Source organism: Salmo salar, chromosome ssa11 (genome assembly GCF_905237065.1).
Source record: "Salmo salar chromosome ssa11, Ssal_v3.1, whole genome shotgun sequence".
Taxonomy (NCBI): Eukaryota; Metazoa; Chordata; class Actinopteri; order Salmoniformes; family Salmonidae; genus Salmo; species Salmo salar.
This window is the reverse complement of record NC_059452.1, coordinates 107,598,825-107,615,862: the sequence shown is the minus strand read 5'-3', so window position 1 is coordinate 107,615,862 and position 17,038 is coordinate 107,598,825. Positions and strand designations below refer to the sequence as shown.

The 17,038-nt window shown below is 47.1% G+C and overlaps 1 protein-coding gene across 1 annotated transcript in view; it reads right to left on the bottom strand.

Annotated features, from left to right (window-relative positions):
- Positions 1 to 13,706, bottom strand: part of LOC123725118 (solute carrier family 46 member 3) — a 20,150-nt gene extending 6,444 nt beyond the window's left edge. The window contains exon 1 of the mRNA XM_045688913.1: positions 13,609 to 13,706. The gene's annotated coding sequence lies outside the window, so the exon portion shown is untranslated. The remainder of the gene's footprint in view (positions 1 to 13,608) is intronic.
- Positions 13,707 to 17,038: the final 3,332 nt, after the last annotated feature.

Here is a 17,038-nt window from a genome sequence, read left to right as displayed (position 1 = left end):
TGACCTCTAGCCCCTGACCTCTAGTCCCTGACCTCTAGTCCCTGACCTCTAGCCCCTGACCTCTAGTCCCTGTAAAGATTTCTACTGAATATCTCAGCAAGTGTTTCCGATTTTAGGTTTCTATATCATTTCATGGTGATTCATCTCTTCATGGTGACCTGATCATGGTTACACATTAGACTTTCCTAAGAAAATATAGGAAATACATGAACACTACCGCTCAAAAGTTTGGGGTCACGTAGAAATGTCTGTGTTTTTGAAAGAAAAGCAATTTTTTTGGTCCATTAAAATAACATCAGATTGATCAGAAATACAGTGGAGATATTGTTAATGTTGTAAATGACTATTGTAGCTGGAAACGGAAGATTTTTTTTATGGAATATCTACATAGGCGTACAGAGGCCCATTATCAGCAACCATCACTCCTGTGTTCCAATGGCACGTTGTGTTAGCTAATCCAAATGTATAATTTTAAAAGTCTAATTGATTATTAGTGTCATAATTGTTGAAGTCGTGTTGAATGGACCAAACTGCAGGCGGAATGTGGATACTCATCTTTTAATGTAAAGAATAATAAATTAAAGCAAAGTATACACAGGAAAACAATAAACACGAAACTCACGACATGCTAACAGGCTAACAGGCTAACAGGCTAACAGGCTAACAGGCTAACTACAAACAAAAAGACTAGCAGTGTTAGCACAACCACCCACAAACCCAAGTGACAAACATACTCCTAAATATATGACTCCCAATCAGGAACAACGATCCCCAGCTGTTCCTGATCAGGAGTCACAAGACTAACACAGAAACAGACATACTAGACAACACATACAGACTTCTTCTGCCACGTCCTGACCAAAATACTACACCACTACTCCCTCTGCTGGTCAGGACGTGACAGTACCCCCCCTAAAGGTGCAGACCCCGGAATGCACCTTAAAAGAAAACACAAAAATCCCCAATACCACAACAAAAAATAATACCCCCTAAACAAAAAAGGGAGGGAAGGGAGGGTGGCTGCCATCAACGACGGCACTCTGCTACACCCTCCCTCCCCAACCCACCTATCCTGGAGGTGGCTCTGGTTCTGGCCTCCTGCCCTCCAGGTTGTAGGCAGACTCATTGGGGTCCGGGTCGTAGACAGACTCAATTTGTTGTGGCTCGTGGGCAGGTTCCCTCATTTCCACGCTGTAGGCAGACTCATTTACAACACAGTTAGTCACATTCAGTTCTGAGTCGTAGGTAGACTCCTTCGGTTCCGGGTCGCAGACAGACTCACCCGGTTCTGGGTCATAGGCAGACTCCCTCGGTTCCGGGTCGCAGGCAGACTCCCTCGGTTCCGGGTCGCAGGCAGACCCCTTCGGTTCCGGGTCGCAGGCAGACCCCTTCGCTTCCGGGTCGCAGGCAGACCCCTTGGTTCCGGGTCGCAGGCAGACCCCTTGGTTCCGGGTCGCAGGCAGACTCACTCGGTTCCGGGTTGCAGGCAGACTCCCTTGGTTCCGGGTTGCAGGCAGGCTCCCTCGGTTCCGGGTCACAGGCAGACCCCTCTGGTTCCGGGTCGCAGGCAGTCTCCCTCGGTTCCGGACTAGACACTGTTGCCGGATACTCTAGACCGCACACTGTTGCCGGATACTCTGGACCGCACACTGTTGCCGGATACTCTGGACCGCACACTGGTGCCGGATACTCTGGACTGCACACTGGTGCCGGATACTCTGGACTGCACACTGGTGCCGGATACTCTGGACTGCACACTGGTGCCGGATACTCTGGACTGCACACTGGTACCGGGCTCTTGAGGCTGGGCCGACGCACTGGAAGCCTGGTGCGTGGGGCTGGTAGAGGTGGTACCAGGCTGAAGACACGCACCCTAGGGCTAGTGCGAGGAGCGGGAACAGGCTGAATAGGACTAGGCCGACTCATGGGAAGCTTGGTCCGGGTTGCTGGTACTGGTTGTGCCATACTGGAGGTACTCACTTCTGGGATAGCACGAGAGGCGGGAACCGGAAAGACTGGGCCATGGAGGCGCACAGGTGGCCTTGACCGCACCGCCTGCACAACCCGTCCTGGCTGGATGGAACTAGCAGCCCTGTACGAGCGGGGTGCTGGTACAGGGCGAACTGGGCTGTGCAGGGGCCTGATGGTTGCCGTGCGTAGAGCGGGAGTAGGGTAGCCTGGTCCTAGGAGGCGTACCGGCGACCAGATGCGCTGCGCAGGCATCCTCCTACCAGGCTGGATGCCCACTCTAGTACGGCATCTGTGAGGGGCTGGAATGGCGCGCACCAGACTGTGCGTGCGTATGGGTGAGATAGTGCGCACCTCAGCAAAACACTGCGCCCTCCACTCCATACGCTCCTCCACATAATCACGGGTAGCTGGCTTATGGCTCTTCCTTGGCCTAGCCAAACTACCCGTAGGCCCCCCCAAAAAAATGATTGGGGGTGCCTCTCCGGCTTCCTCGCCAGTCGTGTACCCCGGTAGCGTTCCCGGTCCTCACCAGCCTTTCTCCACGGGCCCTCTCCGGCCAGAATCTGGTCCCAAGTCCATTTCTCAAGAGTGTCCATGTCGAAGTCTATTTCCTCAGAATAGTCCATATATTCAGCGTCCTGCTCCTTTTTCCGCTGCTTGGTCTTGTTGTGGTGGGTGGTTCTGTCATAATTGTTGAAGCCGTGTTGAATGGACCAAACTGCAGGCGGAATGTGGCTACTCATCTTTTAATGTAAAGAATAATAAATTAAAGCAAAGTATACACCACTACTCCCTCTGCTGGTCAGGACGTGACAATTAGAAAAACCTTTTGCAATTATGTTAGCACAGCTGAAAACTGTTGTTATCATTAAAGAAGCAATAAAACTGGCCTGACGATAAAAATATTGTTTTGTTAGACTTCAATGCAGCTTTTGACATTATCGATCATAGTCTGCTGCTGGAAAAACGTATGTGTTATGGCTTTACACCCCCTGCTATATTGGCTTTACACCCCCTGCTGTAATGTGGATAAAGAGTTACCTGTCTAACAGAACACAGAGGGTGTTCTTTAATGGAAGCCTCTCCAAAATTATCCAGGTAGAATCAGGAATTCCCCAGGGCAGCTGTCTAGGCCCCTTACTTTCTTCAATCTCTACTAATGACATGCCACTGGTTTGAGTCTATGCGGATGACATTAACACTATATGTATTTCATACTTTTAATGTCTTCACTATTATTCTACAATGTAGAAAATAGTTTTAAAATAATTAAAAACTCGTGACTGTGTCCAAATTTTGACTGGTACTGTTTGGCCCGGCATCAGGGTTTCTAATGGTGATTGTTAATAAATACTCAGGTCGTTTTTTATTTAACCTTTATTTAACTAGGCAAGTCAGTTAAGAACAAATTCTTATTTACAATAACGGCCTATCAGGGAACAGTGGGTTAACTGCCTTGTTCAGGGGCAGAACAAAAGATTTTTACCTTGTCAGGTCAGGGATTCGATCCAGCAACCTTTTGGTTACTGGCTCAATGCTCTAACCACCTGCCGCTGCCGTTTTATCAGGCTAGGAAATCCCCTCAACCATGGTTTTAACAGGCTAGGAAATCACCTCAACCAGCAATGTGTACGCACCAAAACAAAAGAGGGTTCCTCAAGGGTTCTTTCGGAAGGGTGATGGTTCTATGTGGAACCATAATAACTCAAATAACCCTCTGAGATCTTCAGTGGTTCTTTACAGTTCACAAAATAGTTATTTTCTCTTTTAGTTATAATTCAAATGTAGTGGAGGTGGCTCATTAGAACATGAGTGACAGGTAGCTTAGCAATTAGAGTGTTGGGCTGGTAATTAAAAGGTCACTGGTTCAACTTCCTGAGCTGCCATGGTGAAAAATCTGTCAAAGTGCCCTTGCTCAAGGGCAAATAACACTAAATGCTCTTGAAAGTTTCTCTGGATAAGAGCGCCTAGGGACGTGGTTTGCGCACAGCTCTTTTTGTGCAATCGTGAGTGAGAGTGTAATTCCAGTTTTTTGTGTTATGTCATTACATATTATATTGCCTATTTTAATTTTTTTATTTTACCGTTATTTTACCAGGTAAGTTGACTGAGAACAGAGTTTCATTTACATCAACAACCTGGGGAATAGTTACAGGGGAGAGGAGGGGGATGAATGAGCCAATTGTAAGCTGGGGATGATTAGGTGACCGTGATGGTATGAGGGACAGATTGGGAATTTAGCCAGGACACCGGGGTTAACACCCCTACTCTTACGATAAGGACCATGGGATCTTTAATGACCTCAGAGAGTCATCATATATATATATATACAAAAGTATGTGGACACCCTTTCAAATGAGTGGATATGGCTACGTATTTCAGCCACAGCCGTTGCTGACAGGTGTATAAAATCAAGCACACAGCCATGCAATCTCCATACAAACATTGTCAGTAGAATGGCCTTACTTAAGAGCTCAGTGACTTTCAATGTGGCATCATCATAGGATGCCACCATTCCAACAAGTGCTGTTTTTGTGAAGTGGAAATGTGTAGGAGCAATAACGGCTCAGTCGCGAAGTGGTAGGCCACACAAGCTCACAGAATGGGACACCGAGTGCTGAAGCGTGTGAAAAATGGTCTGTCCTCAGTTGCAACACTCACTACCGAGTTCCAAACTGCCTCTGGAAGCAACGTCAGCAGAATAACTGTTCGTCGGGAGCTTCATGAAATGGGTTTCCATGGCCGAGCAGCCGCACACAAGCCTAAGATCACCATGCTCAATGCCAAGCGCTGGAGTTGTGTAAAGCTCACCGCCATTGGACTCCGGAGCAGTGGAAAAGCGTTCTCTTGAGTGATGAATCACGCTTCACCCTCTGGCAAGTCAACAGATGAATCTGGGTTTGGCAGATGCCAGGTGAACGCTACCTGCCCCAATGCATAGTGCCAACTGTAAAGTTTGGTGGAGGAGGAATAATGGTCTGGGGCTGTTTTTCATGGTTCGGGCTAGACCCCTTAGTTCCAGTGAAGGGAAATCGTAACGCTACAGCATACAATGACATTCTAGACGATTCTGCGCTTCCAACTTTGTGGCAACAGTTTGGGGAAGGACCTTTCCTGTTTCAGCCACGTATCCTCCACCTCAAGCCGATATCACGACAGCCTTCAAAGAACTTCACAGGACTTTATGCAAACTGGAAACTACATATCCGGAGGCCACATTTAAGGATTTTAACAAAGCAGATTTGAGGAAAACGCTACCGAAGTTCTATCAACACATTGACCATAGTACTCTATAGTACTCGCTCTGGTGAAACACTCCACCATTGCTTCTCCAACTTCCGGGATGCCTACAAGGCCATCTCCCGCCCTCTCTTTGGCAAATCTGATCACGACTCCATTTTGCTCTTCCCTTCCTATAGGCAGAAACTCAAACAGGAAGTACCCGTGCTATGGACTATGGTCTGAACAATCGGAATCCATGGATATGTTCCGGGTAGCCTCCGAGAATAACCTCGAAGACACGGATACGGTGACTGATATTATCAGTAAGTGTATAGGAGATATTGTACCCACTGTGACTATTAAAACCTACCCTAACCAGAAACCATGGATAGATGGCAGCATTCGCGCAAAACTGAAAGCGCGAACCACCGCATTTAACCATGACAAGGTGACTGGGAATATGGCTGAATACAAACAGTGAAATTATTCCCTCCGTAAGGCAATCAAACAGGCAAAACGTCAGTAGAGAGACAAAGTGGAGTTTTAATTCAACGGCTCAGACACGAGACGTATGTGGCAGGGTCTACAGACAATCACGGACTACAAAAGGAAAACCAGCCACGTCGCGGACACCGAAGTCTTGCTTCCGGACAAGATAAACACCTTCTTCGCCCGCATTGAGGATAGCACAGTGCCACCGACGTGGCCCGCTACCAAGGACTGTGGGCTCTCCTTCTCCGTGGCCGACGTGAGTAAGACATGAACATGAAACATGTTAACCCTTGCAAGGCTGCCGGCCCAGACGGCATCCCTAGCCGCGTCCTCAGAGCATGCACAGACCAGCTGGCTAGAGTGTTTACGGACAAATTCAATCACTCCCTATCCCAGTCTGCTGTCCCCACTTGCTTCAAGATTTCCACCATTGTTCCTGTACCCAAGAAAGCAAAGGTAACTGAACTAAATTATATTTTTGCTTTACTCATCTCATATGTACATACTGTACTCTATTCTACTGTATTTCAGCCTATGTCACTCTGACATTGCTCATCCTAATATTTAAAAATCATTGGATAATAAAATAGACGAACTACGATCACGTATATCCTACCAGTGGGAAATGAAAAACTGTAACATCTTATGTTTCACCGAGTCGTGGCTGAATGTCGACATGAATACAGCTTGCGGGTTTTACGCTGTATCGGCCGGATAGAACTGGTAAGACAAGGAGTGGCGGTCTATGTATTAGTAAGGAAGTCTCGAGGTTTTGCTCGCCTGAGGTAGAGTATCTCATGATAAGCTGTAGACCACACTATTTACCAAGAGAGTTTTAATCTGTATTTTTCGTATCTGTCTATTTACCACCACAAACCGATGCTGGCACTAAGACCACACTCAACGAGCTGTATTATAGCCGTCAGCAAACAGAAAAACGCTCACCCAGAGGTGGCGCTCCTAATGGCCGGGGACATTAATGCAGAGAAACTTAAATCCGTTTAACCTAATTTCTACCAGCATGTTAAATGTACAACCAGAGGGAAAAAAAACTCTAGACCACCTTTACTCCACACACAGAGATGTGTACAATGCTCTCCCCCGCCCTCCATTTTGCAAAAACTAAAGCAGGAAGCACCAGTGACTCGGACAATAAATAAGAGGTTAGATGAAGCAGATGCTAAGCTACAGGACTGTTTTGCTAGCATAGACTGGAATATGTTCCGGGATTCTTCTGATGGCATTGAGGAGTACACCACATCAGTCACTGGCTTCATCAATAAGTGCATCAATGACATCGTCCCCCAGTGACTGTACGTACATATCCCAACCAGAAGCCATGGATTACAGGCAACATCCGCACTGAGCTAAAAGTCAGAGCTGCCGCTTTCAAGGAACGGGACTCTAACTGGAAACTTATAAGAAATGCCGCTATGCCCTCCGACGAACCATCAAACAGGCAAAGCGTCAATACAGGACTAAGATTGAATCGTACTACACCTGCTCCGATGCTCGTCGATGTGGCAGGGCTAGAAAACTATTACAGACTACAAAGGGAAGCACAGCCGAGAGCTGCCCAGTGACACAAGCCTACCAGACGAGCTAAATAACTTCTATGGTCGCTTCGAGGCAAGCAACACTGAAAAATGCATGAGAACATCAGCTGTTCCAGATGACTGTGTGATCATGCTCTCCGTAGCCGATGTGAGTAAGACTGTTAAACAGGTCAACAACAGGTCAACATTCACAACGCCGCAGGGCCAGATGGATTACCAGGACGTGTACTCCAAGCATGCTCTGTCTTCACTGACATTTTCAACCTCTCCCTGTCTGAGTCTGCAATACCAACATGTTTTAAGCAGACCACCATAGTCCCTGTGCCCAAGAACACAAAGGTAACCTGCCTAAATGACTACCGACCCGTAGCACTCACGTCTGTAGCCATGAAATGCTTTGAAAGGCTGGTCATGGCTCACATCAACACCATTATCACAGAAACCCTAGACCCACTCCAATTTTCGTACCGCCCCAACAGATCCACAGATGATGCAATCTCTATTGCACTCCACACTGCCCTTTCCCACCTGAACAAAAGGAACACTTATGTGAGAATGCTATTCATTGACTACAACTCAGCGTTCAGCACCATTGTGCCCTCAAATCTCATCACTAAGCTAAGGACCCTGGGGCTAAACACATCCCTCTGCAACTGGATCCTGGACTTCCTGACGGGCCGCCCTCAGGTGAAAAGGGTAGGTAACAACACATCTGCCACGCTGATCCTCAACACGGGGGCCCCTCAGGGGTCCGTGCTCAGTCCTCTCCTGTACTCCCTGTTGACTCATGACTGCACGGCCAGGCACGACTCCAATACCATCATTACATTTGCAGATTACACAACAGTGGTAGGCCTGATCACCGACAATGAGGGGACAGCCTATAGGGAGGAGGTCAGAGACCTGGCAGTGTGGTGCCAGGACAACAACCTCTCCCTCAACGTGATCAAGACAAAGGAGATGATTGTGGACTACAGGAAAAGGAGGACCGAGCACACCCCCATTCTCATTGACGGGGCTACAGTGGAGCAGGTTGAGAGCTTCAAGTTCCTTGGTGTCCACATCACCAACAAACTATCATGGTCCAAACACACCAACACAGTCATGAAGAGGGCAAGACAAAGCCTGTTCCCCCTCAGGAGACTGAAAAGATTTGGCATGGGTCCTCAGATCCTCCTCAAAAAGTTATACAGCTGCACCATCGAGAGCATCCTGACTGGTTGCATCACTGTCTGGTATGGCAACTGCTCAGCCTCCAACCGCAAGGCACTACAGAGGTTAACGCGTACGTCACTGGGGCCAACCTGCCATCCAGGACCTCTATACCAGGCGGTGTCAGTGGAAGGCCCTAAAACATTGTCAAAGACTTAAGCCACCCTAGTCATAGACTGTTCTCTCTGCTACTACATGGCAAGCGGTACTGGAGCACAAAGTCTAGGTCCAAAAGGCTTCTTAACAGCTTCTACCTCCAAGCCATTAGACTTCTGAACAGCTAATCAAATGGCTAATCAGACTATTTGCATTGCCCCCCCCCCTCTTTTACACCGCTGCTACTCTCTGTTTATTGTCTATGCATAGTCACTTCAATAACTCTACCAACATGTACATATTACCTCAACTAACCCCCGCACATTGACTCTGTACCGGTACTCCCTGTATATAGCCTCCCCATTGACTCTGTACCGGTACCCATGTATATAGCCTCCACGTTGACTCTGTACCGGTACCCCCTGTATATATCCTCCACATTGACTCTGTACTGGTACTCCCTGTATATAGTCTCCACATTGACTCTGTACTGGTACCCCTGTATATAGCCTCCACATTGACTCTGTACCGTAACACCCTGTATATAGCCTCCACATTGACTCTGTACCGGTACCCCCTGTATATAGCCTCCACATTGACTCTGTACCGGTACCCCCTGTATATAGCCTCCACATTGACTCTGTACCGGTACCCCCTGTATATAGCCTCCACATTGACTCTGTACCAGTACACCCTGTATATATCCTCCACATTGACTCTGTACCGGTATCCCCTGTATATAGCCTCCAAATTGACTCTGTACCAGTACACCCTGTATATAGCCTCCACATTGACTCTGTACCGGTACCCCCTGTATATAGCCTCCACATTGACTCTGTACTGGTACCCATGTATATAGCCTCCACATTGATTCTGTAATGGTACCCCATGTATATAGCCTCCACATTGACTCTGTACTGGTACCCCCTGTACATAGCCTCCACATTGACTCTGTACCATAACACCCTGTATATAGCCTACACATTGACTCTGTACTGGTACCCCTGTATATAGCCTCCACATTGACTCTGTACCGGTACCCCCTGTATATAGCCTCCACATTGACTCTGTACCGGTACCCCCTGTATATAGCCTCCACATTGACTCTGTACCGGTACCCCCTGTATATAGCCTCCACATTGACTCTGTACCATAACACCCTGTATATAGCCTCCACATTGACTCTGTACTGGTACCCCATGTATATAGCCTCCACATTGACTCTGTACTGGTACCCATGTATATAGCCTCCACATTGACTCTGTACCATAACACCCTGTATATAGCCTCCACATTGACTCTGTACTGGTACCCCCTGTATATAGCCTCCACATTGACTCTGTACCGGTACCCCCTGTATATATCCTCCACATTGACTCTGTACCATAACACCCTGTATATAGCCTCCACATTGACTCTGTACTGGTACCCCATGTATATAGCCTCCACATTGACTCTGTACTGGTACCCATGTATATAGCCTCCACATTGACTCTGTACCATAACACCCTGTATATAGCCTCCACATTGACTCTGTACTGGTACCCCCTGTATATAGCCTCCACATTGACTCTCTACCGTAACACCCTGTATATAGCCTCCACATTGACTCTGTACTGGTACCCATGTATATAGCCTCCACATTGATTCTGTAATGGTACCCCATGTATATAGCCTCCACATTGACTCTGTACTGGTACCCCCTGTATATAGCCTCCACATTGACTCTGTACCATAACACCCTGTATATAGCCTCCACATTGACTCTGTACTGGTACCCCTGTATATAGCTTCCACATTGACTCTGTACCGGTACCCCCTGTATATAGCCTCCACATTGACTCTGTACCGGTACCCCCTGTATATAGCCTCCACATTGACTCTGTACCGTAACACCCTGTATATATCCGCCACATTGACTCTGTACCGGTACCCCCTGTATATAGCCTCCACATTGACTCTGTACTGGTACCCATGTATATAGCCTCCACATTGACTCTGTACCGGTACCCCCTGTATATAGCCTCCACATTGACTCTGTACCGGTACACCCTGTATATAGCCTCCACATTGACTCTGTACTGGTACCCCATGTATATAGCCTCCACATTGACTCTGTACTGGTACCCATGTATATAGCCTCCACATTGACTCTGTACCGGTACCCCCTGTATATAGCCTCCACATTGACTCTGTACCAGCACACCCTGTATATATCCTATACATTGACTCTGTACCGGTACCCCCTGTGTATAGCCTCCAAATTGACTCTGTACCAGTACACCCTGTATATAGCCTCCACATTGACTCTGTACCGGTACCCCCTGTATATAGCCTCCACATTGACTCTGTACTGGTACCCATGTATATAGCCTCCACATTGACTCTGTACCGGTACCCCCTGTATATAGCCTCCACATTGACTCTGTACCGGTACCCCCTGTATATAGCCTCCACATTGACTCTGTACCATAACACCCTGTATATAGCCTCCACATTGATTCTGTACTGGTACCCCATGTATATAGCCTCCACATTGACTCTGTACTGGTACCCCCTGTATATAGCCTCCACATTGACTCTGTACCGGTACCCCCCTGTATATAGCCTCCACATTGACTCTGTACCATAACACCCTGTATATAGCCTCCACATTGACTCTGTACTGGTACCCCATGTATATAGCCTCCACATTGACTCTGTACTGGTACCCATGTATATAGCCTCCACAATGACTCTGTACCATAACACCCTGTATATAGCCTCCACATTGACTCTGTACTGGTACCCCCTGTATATAGCCTCCACATTGACTCTGTACCGGTACCCCCTGTATATAGCCTCCACATTGACTCTGTACCGGTACCCCCTGTATATAGCCTCCACATTGACTCTGTACCGGTACCCCCTGTATATAGCCTCCACATTGACTCTGTACTGGTACCCCATGTATATAGCCTCCACATTGACTCTGTACTGGTACCCATGTATATAGCCTCCACATTGACTCTGTACCGTAACACCCTGTATATAGCCTCCACATTGACTCTGTACCGTAACACCCTGTATATAGCCTCCACATTGACTCTGTACCGTAACACCCTGTATATAGCCTCCACATTGTTATTTTACTGCTGCGGTTTACATTTTTGACTTATCTATTTTTTACTTAAGACCTATTTTTCTTAAAACTGTATTGTTGGTTAAGGGCTCGCAAGTCAGCATTTCACTGTGAGGTCTACTACACCTGTTGTATTCAGCATTTCACTGTGAGGTCTACTACACCTGTTGTATTCAGCATTTCACTGTGAGGTCTACTACACCTGTTGTATTCAGCATTTCACTGTGAGGTCTACTACACCTGTTGTATTCAGCATTTCACTGTAAGGTCTACTACACCTGTTGTATTCAGCATTTCACTGTGAGGTCTACTACACCTGTTGTATTCAGCATTTCACTGTGAGGTCTACACCTGTTGTATTCAGCATTTCACTGTGAGGTCTACTACACCTGTTGTATTCAGCATTTCACTGTGAGGTCTACTACACCTGTTGTATTCAGCATTTCACTTTGAGGTCTACTACACCTGTTGTATTCAGCATTTCACTGTGAGGTCTACTACACCTGTTGTATTCAGCATTTCACTGTGAGGTCTACTACACCTGTTGTATTCAGCATTTCACTGTGAGGTCTACTACACCTGTTGTATTCAGCATTTCACTGTGAGGTCTACTACACCTGTTGTATTCAGCATTTCACTGTAAGGTCTACTACACCTGTTGTATTCAGCATTTCACTGTAAGGTCTACTACACCTGTTGTATTCAGCATTTCACTGTGAGGTCTACTACACCTGTTGTATTCAGCATTTCACTGTGAGGTCTACACCTGTTGTATTCAGCATTTCACTGTAAGGTCTACTACACCTGTTGTATTCAGCATTTCACTGTAAGGTCTACTACACCTGTTTTATTCAGCATTTCACTATGAGGTCTACTACACCTGTTGAATTCAGCATTTCACTGTAAGGTCTACTACACCTGTTGTATTCAGCATTTCACTGTAAGGTCTACTACACCTGTTGTATTCAGCATTTCACTGTGAGGTCTACTACACCTGTTGTATTCAGCATTTCACTGTGAGGTCTACTACACCTGTTGTATTCAGCATTTCACTGTAAGGTCTACTACACCTGTTGTATTCAGCATTTCACTGTAAGGTCTACTACACCTGTTGTATTCTGCGCACGTGACAAATAACATTTGATTTGATATACTCCTTAATTCCATTACTTTACTTTAGATTTGTGTGTATTGTTGTGAAATTGTTAGATATTACTTGTTAGATACTACTGCACTGCCGGAGCTAAACACACAAGCATCTTGCTACACCCGCAATAACATCTTCCAAACACGTGTTTGTGACCAACGTCAAAATTTCCCCGCCATCCTTGATGGAACAGAGCTCTAAAATCAGTTCGTCTCTCCTCGGTGAGCCCTGGCCGTCGCTCACTTGATTAAACGTGTCATTTAACACAATAATAATAATAACACCAAGGGAATTTAACAATCTAATATATGGCAACAAAACAAAACAAAACAAGGTGCTGTAGGACTGACTTACCGCTGCCGCGGTAACGAGATGCTAGACAGGTTACCATGGTGAGATATTAGAGACGATAGAATGGACGGATAAACACTTTAGAGAGTAACTTCATACAGTGTATTAATACCCCTTCTACACGCTGTCAAGTGAAGGGGTGTGAATACTGCACCAACTGGCACCCTACACCCTATATAGTGCACTACCTTTGACCCAGAGCCCTATGGCACCCTATTCCCTATATAGTGCACTACCTTTGACCCAGAGCCCTATGGTACCCTATTCCCTATATAGTGCACTACCTTTGACCCAGAGCCCTATGGCACCCTATTCCCTATATAGTGCTCTACCTTTGACCCAGAGCCCTATGGCACCCTATTCCCTATATAGTGCTCTACCTTTGACCCAGAGCCCTATGGTAAAACTATACTTGATGAAAGTGAATGAAACCGATTTACCTGATGTAGTTATTCAGACACCATTCATTCTGTTCTCACGAGCGGCTTCAGAGAGAAACACACCTTGTTCACAAACACACACACTCCCACACTCTGACACACACACTCCCAGACTCAAGACACTCCCACACTTAGACACACACACACACACACACACACACACACACACACACACACACACACACACACACACACACACACACACACACACACACACACACACATACACACGCACACACACACACACACACACACACACACACACACACACCCAGAAAGGATGTTTTTCCAGAGTGCAGGTGTCAGTCAGAGAACCTAGGACACAAACACCTGTCTGATATCACATTATTCACACACTACACACACAACACCTGTCTGACTCTAGTGCACACTACACACACCGCATTGCTAAGCAACCCTTAGGCTGTTACGGAATACCAAATCCTTCTGGGGACACACCCTCTGAGCTGAGGTAAACGAGAGAGAGACAAAGAACGAAGGAATTGAGAGGGAGAGGGGGAGGGGGAGGGGAGAATCAGAGGGGGAGGGGAGGAAGCAGAGGGGGAGGGGGAAGCAGAGGGGGAGGGGGAGAAAGCAGAGGGGAGGGGGGAAGCAGAGGGGGAAGGGGGAGTAAGCAGAGGGGGAGGGGGAAGCAGAGGGGGAGGGGGGAGGAAGCAGGGGGAGGGGGAGGAAGCAGGGGGAGGGGGGAAGCAGAGGGGGAGGGGGGAAGCAGAGGGGGAGGGGGAGAATCAGAGAGGGAGGGGGAGGAAGCAGAGGGCGAGGGGGGAGGAAGCAGAGGGGGAGGGCGGAAGCAGAGGGGGAGGGGGAGAATCAGAGGGGAGGGGGAGGAAGCAGAGGGGGAGGGGGAAGCAGAGAGGGAGGGGGAGGAAGCAGAGGGGGAGGGGGAGGAAGCAGAGGGGGAGGGGGGAAGCAGAGGGGAGGGGGAGGAAGCAGAGGGAGAGGGGGAGGAAGCAGAGGGGGAGGGGGAGGAAGCAGAGGGGGAGGGGGAGGAAGCAGAGGGGGAGGGGGAGAATCAGAGAGGGAGGGGGAGGAAGCAGAGGGGAGGGGGAGGAAGCAGAGGGGGAGGGGGGAAGCAGAGGGGGAGGGGGAGAATCAGAGAGGGAGGGGGAGGAAGCAGAGGGCGAGGGGGAGGAAGCAGAGGGGGAGGGGGGAAGCAGAGGGGGAGGGGGAGAATCAGAGAGGGAGGGGGAGGAAGCAGAGGGGGAGGGGGGAGGAAGCAGAGGAGGGGGGGGGGGAGGGACCATAGGGGGAGGGGGAGGGACCAGAGGGGGAGGGGGGAGTCCCCAGAGGGGGAGGGGGGAAGCAGAGGGGGAGGGGGAGGGACCAGAGGGGGAGGGGGGGGACCAGAGGGGGAGGGGGGGGGGATGCCTTATTTTAAATAGTTTTCCCCCCTCATCAATCTACACACAATACCCCATAACGACAAAGCAAAAACTCGTTTTTGGAAATTTTAGACCCTATAATCAGTACTTTGTTGAAGCACCGTTGGCAGTGACTACAGCCTCGAGTCTTCTTGGGTTTGACGCTACAAGCTTGGCACACCTGTATTTGGGGAGTTTCTCCCATTCTTTTCTGCATATAACATAGAGCCTTATAGTGTGATCAGTAGAGCCTTATAGTGTGATCAGTATCACGTAGAGCCTTATAGTGTGATCAGTATCACATAGAGCCTTATAGTGTGATCAGTAGAGCCTTATAGTGTGATCAGTAGAGCCTTATAGTGTGATCAGTATATCATAGAGCCTTATAGTGTGATCAGTAGAGCCTTATAGTGTGATCAGTAGAGCCTTATAGTGTGATCAGTATAACATAGAGCCTTATAGTGTGATCAGTAGAGCCTTATAGTGTGATCAGTAGAGCCTTATAGTGTGATCAGTATAACATAGAGCCTTATAGTGTGATCAGTAGAGCCTTATAGTGTGATCAGTATCACATAGAGCCTTATAGTGTGATCAGTATCACATAGAGCCTTATAGTGTGATCAGTAGAGCCTTATAGTGTGATCAGTAGAGCCTTATAGTGTGATCAGTATATCATAGAGCCTTATAGTGTGATCAGTAGAGCCTTATAGTGTGATCAGTATCACATAGAGCCTTATAGTGTGATCAGTATCACATAGAGCCTTATAGTGTGATCAGTAGAGCCTTATAGTGTGATCAGTAGAGCCTTATAGTGTGATCAGTAGAGCCTTATAGTGTGATCAGTATAACATAGAGCCTTATAGTGTGATCAGTAGAGCCTTATAGTGTGATCAGTATCACATAGAGCCTTATAGTGTGATCAGTAGAGCCTTATAGTGTGATCAGTAGAGCCTTATAGTGTGATCAGTATAACATAGAGCCTTATAGTGTGATCAGTAGAGCCTTATAGTGTGATCAGTATAACATAGAGCCTTATAGTGTGATCAGTAGAGCCTTATAGTGTGATCAGTATAACATAGAGCCTTATAGTGTGATCAGTAGAGCCTTATAGTGTGATCAGTATAACATAGAGCCTTATAGTGTGATCAGTAGAGCCTTATAGTGTGGTCAGTATAACATAGAGCCTTATAGTGTGATCAGTAGAGCCTTATAGTGTGATCAGTATAACATAGAGCCTTATAGTGTGATCAGTAGAGCCTTATAGTGTGGTCAGTATAACATAGAGCCTTATAGTGTGATCAGTAGAGCCTTATAGTGTGATCAGTAGAGCCTTATAGTGTGGTCAGTATATCATAGAGCCTTATAGTGTGATCAGTAGAGCCTTATAGTGTGATCAGTAGAGCCTTATAGTGTGATCAGTATACATAGAGCCTTATAGTGTGATCAGTAGAGCCTTATAGTGTGATCAGTAGAGCCTTATAGTGTGATCAGTATAACATAGAGCCTTATAGTGTGATCAGTAGAGCCTTATAGTGTGATCAGTAGAGCCTTATAGTGTGATCAGTATAACATAGAGCCTTATAGTGTGATCAGTAGAGCCTTATAGTGTGATCAGTATCACATAGAGCCTTATAGTGTGATCAGTAAATAGAGCCTTATAGTGTGATCAGTAGAGCCTTATAGTGTGATCAGTAGAGCCTTATAGTGTGGTCAGTATATCATAGAGCCTTATAGTGTGATCAGTAGAGCCTTATAGTGTGATCAGTCACATAGAGCCTTATAGTGTGATCAGTATCACATAGAGCCTTATAGTGTGATCAGTTAGAGCCTTATAGAGTGATCAGTAGAGCCTTATAGTGTGATCAGTAGAGCCTTATAGTGTGATCAGTATAACATAGAGCCTTATAGTGTGATCAGTAGAGCCTTATAGTGTGATCAGTATAACATAGAGCCTTATAGTGTGATCAGTAGAGCCTTATAGTGTGATCAGTATCACATAGAGCCTTATAGTGTGATCAGTATCACATAGAGCCTTATAGTGTGATCAG